Raw genomic sequence first — 7,943 nt, 5'->3', positions numbered from 1 at the left:
ATTTTAATGAACGCCCCCGTTTACGAAGTTTTATGCAGGAAATTTATGCCTCCGTGCGTTTTTTGACAGTTTGGTTTTCAAATGAGTACTTATATTCTGTTTCGCGCAAAAATCTTTACAGGGATTTGATATCGACGCTCTTCCCGCCCCACTGTATCGTTCTGTCTACTTTGGGCTCATGGGTCATGATGTTTTAAAGCGAGTGCGTAAAATGCCAATTTTTCCTTGCACCAAAACATTTTTATATAAATTACGCACCGAAACTCTACCTGTCAAAATGTGGCCCGATAGGAAAAACATTTTTGTGTCTTGTGTGAACTGTCGCTTGTGCAATGTGCCGGAAACAATTGAACTTTTATAGGCTGCAAAGACGCGATTTAGTTTTGGGATGTGCTGCAGCGGACGCCACAGAAATATTTTTTCCTAAATTCCTACAGTTGTTGTTTTCCAACCTGACTCGAAACCCTATGATATGATTCTTGTGATTGCAGTTCATAGCCTTTGGAAAACGCCCCTGCAAGACCACAACGTTGAACCTGTTGTTTCGCCCAGAATTCATTTTAGCCGAACGTTGCTGCAAGTACCGGACAGTTACAAAGAATTGGACTTTTTACAGGATTGGTTCCCTCTCCTGATGCGCTGTATATCCTTGCCGGCCTTTTAGTTCTTTGGTGTTTTCATTTGATGTTTATGCCACGCAGCAGCTACCTAGGTGCTCTGTATATAGTTTTCTTTTGTGTGTATACACACTCCCACATATGCAAATATATACATATCCTTTCTGTACATAACCATGGAGAATAAATAGCCGTAAAGAGAAAAAAAATAGATGTGCGCTTGCGCCGTAGCCAGCGAAGCCGATCTGTTCTCGCTGCCATGGCTTCTTTCTTTCTTTCTTTCTTTCTTTCTTCCTTTCTTTCTTTCTTTCTTTCTTCCTTTCTTTCTTTCCTTCTTTCGTTCTTTCTTTCTTTCTTTCGTTCTTTATTCCTTTCTTTCTTTCGTTCTTTCCTTCTTTATTTCTTTCTTTCTTTCTTTCGTTCTTTATTTCTTTCTTTCTTTCCTTCTTTCCTTCTTTCCTTCTTTCTTTCTTTCTTTTACTTCTTGCTTAGACGTTTGCCTAAGAAGGGGCCGAGGCTAAAAGCACATTGTTGCGTGACAGTGCCTCAGCCCCCTAATACATGACAAACAAGCATACAAATTACAAATTATAAAAGTCCGGCGGGCCGGTACAAAATAGTATCGTTGATAAGGAAGAAAAAAACAAAATCAAAGAAAAGTAGGCACAAAAGTAAGCGCTATACAGAGGAAATACATACGGAAGAAAATACATTTGGAGGAAAATACATACACACTCAGCAAAAAAAGAAAGAAGCGCTTGAAAAAAGTTTGCATCATAAATGTACGATGAGTACATAAATAAGAAACAAAGACAAAGACATACATGAAACACTACATCAAATAACAAAGTTCTACTTAAGGCTTACTCTAGCCTACTGAAAAACAAGGTATTATGGACATATAAGCACAAACAAGAGTACAGAGATGCGAACACTGAATCAGTAACTGCGAAGAAAAAAAATGGACTACAACATGCTTGCATGAGAAATTTTAGCTATTGCTATAGGCCAGAAATTTGAGCCTTTCCCGGGCGCGGCCATTTTGCACCGACTGGCGCGCCGCGGTGCGGGCGTTTCTTTGGGGACTGCGGGGCTGCGGCAGTTGCGCGGTCGCGCCTGCATATAGCCGCGCTTCGGGCGCTAAATAAACATTGTCGAGCATACTTCCGCTGCGTGGCTGTGTTGCAGGAAGTATTTACGTTATCAAAGCGATAACATTGACGCGTTTTAATGACATTTAGTTTGACATTCAGGTTAATTGTGCCGGCGCTTAGAACGCGCTCGTGCTTATATCGAATTCCGCCTTGGCGCTCCACCGCAAAGAAACTTTTTGTTCAATATGAAGCATTAGGTGTGCGGCTAGCATGCAGTTCCAATTCCCATGCACACTTATTCCTTCCTGCCGGCCATAAAGCACCCCCCTTCCACAAACAGGGCTTTCTTGTCGCCGCGCCAGTTTATCAACAAATTACCGCTGTGAGCTCAACTTAGTCGCAGCGTCAACAGAAAACAAATTTTGTCATGGTTTATGCAACCTGGTGCATAAAAACATACTTTCGCTTAATTTATCAAAGCTTGAATAGATATGAGCAGCTAATCCAGCTTTCACTAATTCTGAGGTCTGAAGTCGCGTTATTTTATTCAGGAGCTCTCGCCGCGTGTGAGAGCGTTGCGTAGCCGTTTGGCTAAGTGTGGAAAATGTAATGAAATCGCGCATAGTATTTTCCTATCAATAAGGTAGATACCGCACCGCTGCGGTGGCTGAGTGGTTACGGCTCTCGGCTCTGGACCAAAAGACGCGGGTTCGATCCCGGCCGCAGCGGCCGAATTTCGATGGAGGCGAAATTCTAGAGGCCCGTGTACTGTGCGATGTCAGTGCACGTTAAAGAACCCCAGGTGGTCCAAATTTCCGGAGCCCTTCACTACGGCGTCCCTCATAGCCTGAGTCGTTTCGGACGTAAAACCTTATTAAACCAAACCAAACTAGTGTAGATACCAACAGCAGAAAGATACTATAGATAAACCTTTACCCCCCAGATCCCTCTGACATGAGTGCGGAAAAAGCAGCTGAGATCGGTAGCGGTCGTGCTTACAATCCTGTGCATGAAATGTGTTTAATGGGAACAAGAGCAAGCTCAGCGCAAGGATGCCGAACACGTACTGGTGATCGAAAACACGCGCTCCGTCAGGACAACCTTCAGTCTGCAGCTCGCCTACCCAGTTATTACTCCACTGAGCCAAATCAATAGATCTACATTCTGATGCATAAAATTATCATAGATGATATCGCACGTAAAAGGCGACAACAAACGACACGACCGCGCAGAAATCTGCTTAGAAGTGTCGCTTTCCACTCCGTACACTACCTGGTCGACTACATTCGGATGTCACGTTAACGAGTAACTGCGCACAAGATAACCGCAGTACTGCCTGGAAGAGGGAAAATGTGAGTAGTGACGCACAGCACACACCCTCATACGTTAGCTGATGGAGCACAACAACGGCAGAAGCGAACACGTAAACATGCGTTCTATGCGATGCGCCGGCGCGACCCCGCAGTCCCTCGGGCCGCGCGCGCCGACAGATGGCGACTGGTGTCGAGAGTAGGAGCGCGCCCGCAGCCTGCGTGCGAGGGTAAAAAAATCTGATCTATAGGTGACATCGCTACAGAGAAGAGCTCCCTTACATTCATTTTTGAAAATGGTGAAGGGTTTACTGTAATTAATATTTCTATCTCTTCTATTGAGAATTCTGATCACTTTCAAAGACAGTGCTTGACGACCATAATTTGTCTTTATCCTCGACATCTCTATTTTCCGGTCTCTGAAAGCGTACAAGTTTATTCTGTCTGTGGATATGACCTACAAGCGATTTTTACGTATCCATTGTAGTTCATGTCCCTGCTTTTGGCATACTGGACTCGCCCGATGCACCCCCGCCCCGCCAATTGGAGCTGATATGGGTGCCTGCGCACTCCGGGAATCCCGGAAACGAGGCCGCCAACCTTTTAGCCCGAGGTTCTTTAAACCGGGCTCAGGTGGCCTCGGATCGGGGATTCACGAAGGATCGCATGCACTCATTCAGTGAGCTGACCCAGGCATACAGAGCCTCTCGCCAGCTCTACCCCCCGCCCCACCCCTCCCTAGATAACAGACACGCAACACTCTGGCGCAGATTACAAACACATACTCTCCCCTCGCCCCTTACCCTAACCCACTATCATCCCTCCTTCCCCACTCCTGCTTGCGCCCTATGCCCAGAACCCTTCGCTTCTTCCCTCCACATCCTTTCCCTCTGCCCGGCGGACCCTCCCCCGCGGGACCTAGAGAACCTCAAGACCTGGGAGGTCTGGGAGACCCTGCTGCACTCGGAGGACCCGGCCGTGCAGACCATCGCCACCGGCCGTGCTGCCAGTGTTATGGACCTCAGGAACATAAACACTTGAGTGCAGTGGGGTCGTGCGGGGACCCTGGAGCGTGCCCCGAATTCCTTTGTAAATAAAGTTTTCTCTCTCTCTCTCTCTGTAGCAACTTCAAGTAGTATACCTTATGCGCCCTCCGCATATTGTACTTTAAAAAAAGTGGATGCGTTCTTAGTTCCCTTTTCTCGCCATGATAATTTTCGCATATGCATAACAGTTCCTTCTGTAAAGTAATTAGTTCTTTGTAATTAGAATCGGTTGTCTTACCCCAAACTAAAGTACCGTAACTTATTCTAGAATAGAATAAAGAATAATATAGTGCCTGCTTCATCCAAGATAGAATCAAGAGCTGGATTCTGTAAAGACAACCAATGACCCGTGATAAATCGGACTTAAGGCAACTAACATGGGCGTGCCAGGACAGATCACTGCTGAACCATACACCCAAGAATTTTTGCTCAGTGACCTCCTCCAACAGACTACCTTCATATCTAATGCTAATAGAGTTCTGGTCCCTAACGCTTGTGGGTTAAAAATTACGTATTTAGATTTTGTTGTATTTAGAGTAATGCGATTGGCTTGTAGCCACCTGGAAAGGTTTAATAAGTAATCATTGACAGATTTTTCAAGCACTTTTTTTTGTTCCTGTAAGAAATATATTCGTGTCGTCAGCATACAACATTAACTGGGGGGAATCCTGGTATCATGGTTATATCATTCACATATATAAGAAAGAGTAAAGGCCCCAAAATTGATCCTTGAGGGAGGCCGTTTTGTATCTTCCTTTTACTCCAAGTGCGATCATTTATGACTACATACTGTGATCTGTCTTTCAGGTACGTTTGCAACAGCCTCAGCGCAACGCACCGAATCCCGCAGATCTCCAGCTTTTTTATCAATATGTCATGTTGCACAGTATCGAACGTTTTTCGAATTTTGTCTTTTATATGTATAAGAGCTTGTTCCGTAGACTTATTTGCTTGAAAACCACACTGTGCACCAGCTATAATTTTATGTTTCTGAAAAAAGCTGGTAAGTCTATCATTAATGACGCGCTCAAATATTTTTGAGAATACATTTAGAACAGAGATTGGCTGGTAGTTATTCATATTTGCTGCACCGCCGCCTTCTTACACGGGTACTACTTTAGCTATATTTAGGTCATCCGGAAATTCCCCAGTAAGGAGCATTAGGTTGATTATATAGGGCAACACATGGCTAATATGATTTGCAGCATGTTTAATTGGTAAAGCCTTTATACCGTCATATCCAGGCGCTACGTCACGTTTCAAGCTTCCGATTATTTTGCAAATTTCAGTTGGACTGCATGGAAAAAGCGAGATAGAGCCCATTGTGCTGTTCGCATGTGTCTGGCAGGACATGCTAGCAAGTAGGCCTGTATATTTCCCTGTGCTAATGAACCTAAGATTCATTTGTTCAGCAAGCTGATCATCAGACATACGTTCGCCATCGACTGTGATATCTGTTACACAATGGCTTGGGCGCATTTTGTTCATTAGATCGTTAACCATCTTCCATAACCTTTTATAGTCATTGCGAGCACGAAGAATTTGAGCCCGAAAGTACTCAATTTTTGCTTTTTTCAGGTCTGAGTTCAATTTGTTTCTGTAGGATTTAAATTCTTCCAGTAACTGCAGATCACGACATTTAAGAAAAGCATGAAACTTCTTGTTTTTTTTTCCCTTATTCGTTTAAACAAGTCCACAGTCAGCCAGGGTTTCCGCATTTTTTTTCGTTTTGTTTTATGCTCGCGCAAGGGAAAAGCTGCATTGTAGTACTGTAGCAGCCTACTCAGGAATATTTTGTAGACGACTGTAGCCCTAGTTTTCTTGTAAACGTCGTCCCAGCTTTCTTTCTCGATTAGGCTGCAAAAATGTCGCAGGCATTGGTCATTAATTGTGCGATGCCAGCTACTTCCTTTGCTACTTCTATATTTACCAGTCACAGGGGGGCCCAAGCAGAATACTGGAAGGTGGTCACTGAGGTCGCATATCAAGACACCAGCAGAAATATCCTCACAACTCATGTTGGTAACACAGATATCCAGGGACGTTGCGGTATCAATAGTCACCCTTGTAGTTAATGTGACAATATTGGTGCAAGCATACAGGTGCATATTGTGGCGCAAATCGTTTTCATTCGTTTCCAAATCTCGGCCGCGGATATTTACTTGATTTTTTTATTTGCCTGTTTCACATGGGAAAAACCCACAAATATTGCAAGATCGTGCTCATGGTTTACGCATTGGTATAGTGCTTCCGCACTAAAAGGTATCAAAAAGGCACCTACAAAGATATGGGGCGAAACAACAGCCCCAAGAGTCTTACCACCACACAAGGGCACGGAATGAAGTATCCGCAGAAATGACATTCCGAAAGAACCAGGCAGAAATTGAAGCTTATAAGTCAGGGAGATGGACTTTCCGTGCGAATGTCGGCGCAAGTATATAAACGCAAAAAAGGAAAATTTTAGTTTTAAGATGCCATGCTAAAACCCCGAGTTCTGCCTCATATTATCAGGTGGTCAGTTTGCTTACTGAGTTTTTCTGTCACAGTAGTGACGTCGGTTATACCGTCGCTGTCTTAACGCAACATTTCAGTCGCATTTACATAGGCGAGAACTTTCATATCAATTACCTACACTTGAAAGCTCGGGGTAAGATTACTGTTAATGATGGACAAGCAGAATGGCTGTACTTAAGCTCCGCATAGAAGGGGTGACACAAGGCTTCTCTTACTCTCCGAGGTACGCGCTTTTATTCGGTCAGTCAGTTCAGCGTTTTCAAATATTCGCGCGCTGCAGCTATCGATGTCATTCTAGCGCCCTCCGCTCTAAGCAAGTCGCTGTTCAAATGATATAGAATGTAAAAAAGTGCGTATGTGAAACGCAGAGGAAGCCCCTTACCAAATACAACTGTATCATACTATGGAATGTGTCTTAGTATAGTCAAATTAATGTCTTGCTGATTACGCACTGTTCTGTTCACTACACATTTCATCTCTATCTAGTAGTCTCTGTTGGTCATGAAACCCCGCCATAAAACAACTTTTTGGGTCATATGTTTTCGACATAAAGAACATCTTCGCGCTAGTGCTCGACATAAATTGAATATTTTGTGTTTTCCTACTATGAACTTTCAGAGCTGCAACTGGTGTTGCGAGCACGCCGAAAAAAAAAATGACTGCGTCGGCCGGGAATCGAACCCGGGTCAACTGCTTGGAAGGCAGCTATGCTAACCACTATACCACCGACGCCCTTTTTTTTTTATTTATTGCCTGACTTCACACACACAAATACACAAATACACACATACAAATACACAAATACAAATACAGTACACAAATACACTTACAGAGCGCAATGAGCAATAATTAATAACACTATCCGCCCGGGGGTGCGTGGCTTCGTCATATTAAAACTCCTTAAGCGTCACCAAAGGCTCGACTCTTTCGAGCCACTCGGGAGCTTCAGGAGCAAGTTTCTGAACTTCAATATACTTATGCATGCACTCCCGAAAATAGATCCGTGCTGGCCGTGCATCAGGATCGCAATGATATCCTGCCATTCTGGAGCGCCAAATACAATGGAGGCCCATTAGCATAATGAGGTCGAATGGTGTCCCATCCTCACTCTCTACAGGCAAGTACCGAATACCATGAGCGTCGAGCGGAAATTCCTTTTTTAAAGTCCGTTGCAAGATGTCCCAAAAGTATACCCCCTCCCAACAGTGCAAAAAAACGTGGTCTATTGTTTCTGGTTGTTTACAAATTAAACAATGTGATCCCCAAGGTAGAAATAACTGCTTCCTTTCCAAGAATTCCTTTACTGGTAGTGTTCCGGTATGTAATTTAAAGAAAAAAGTTTTTGCACTTGGCGGCACCTGC

General features: G+C 44.0%; 1 non-coding gene across 1 annotated transcript; it reads right to left on the bottom strand.

Annotated features, from left to right (window-relative positions):
• Window positions 1–7,241: 7,241 nt before the first annotated feature.
• TRNAG-UCC (transfer RNA glycine (anticodon UCC)) lies at window positions 7,242–7,313 on the bottom strand. The gene has a single exon. It is a non-coding gene; the product is annotated as a tRNA-Gly (tRNA).
• Between the last annotated feature and the right edge of the window lie 630 nt (window positions 7,314–7,943).

Source organism: Amblyomma mixtum, chromosome 9 (genome assembly GCF_055824585.1).
Source record: "Amblyomma mixtum isolate Tamu chromosome 9, ASM5582458v1, whole genome shotgun sequence".
Taxonomy (NCBI): Eukaryota; Metazoa; Arthropoda; class Arachnida; order Ixodida; family Ixodidae; genus Amblyomma; species Amblyomma mixtum.
This window is presented reverse-complemented; position numbering and strand designations above follow the sequence as displayed.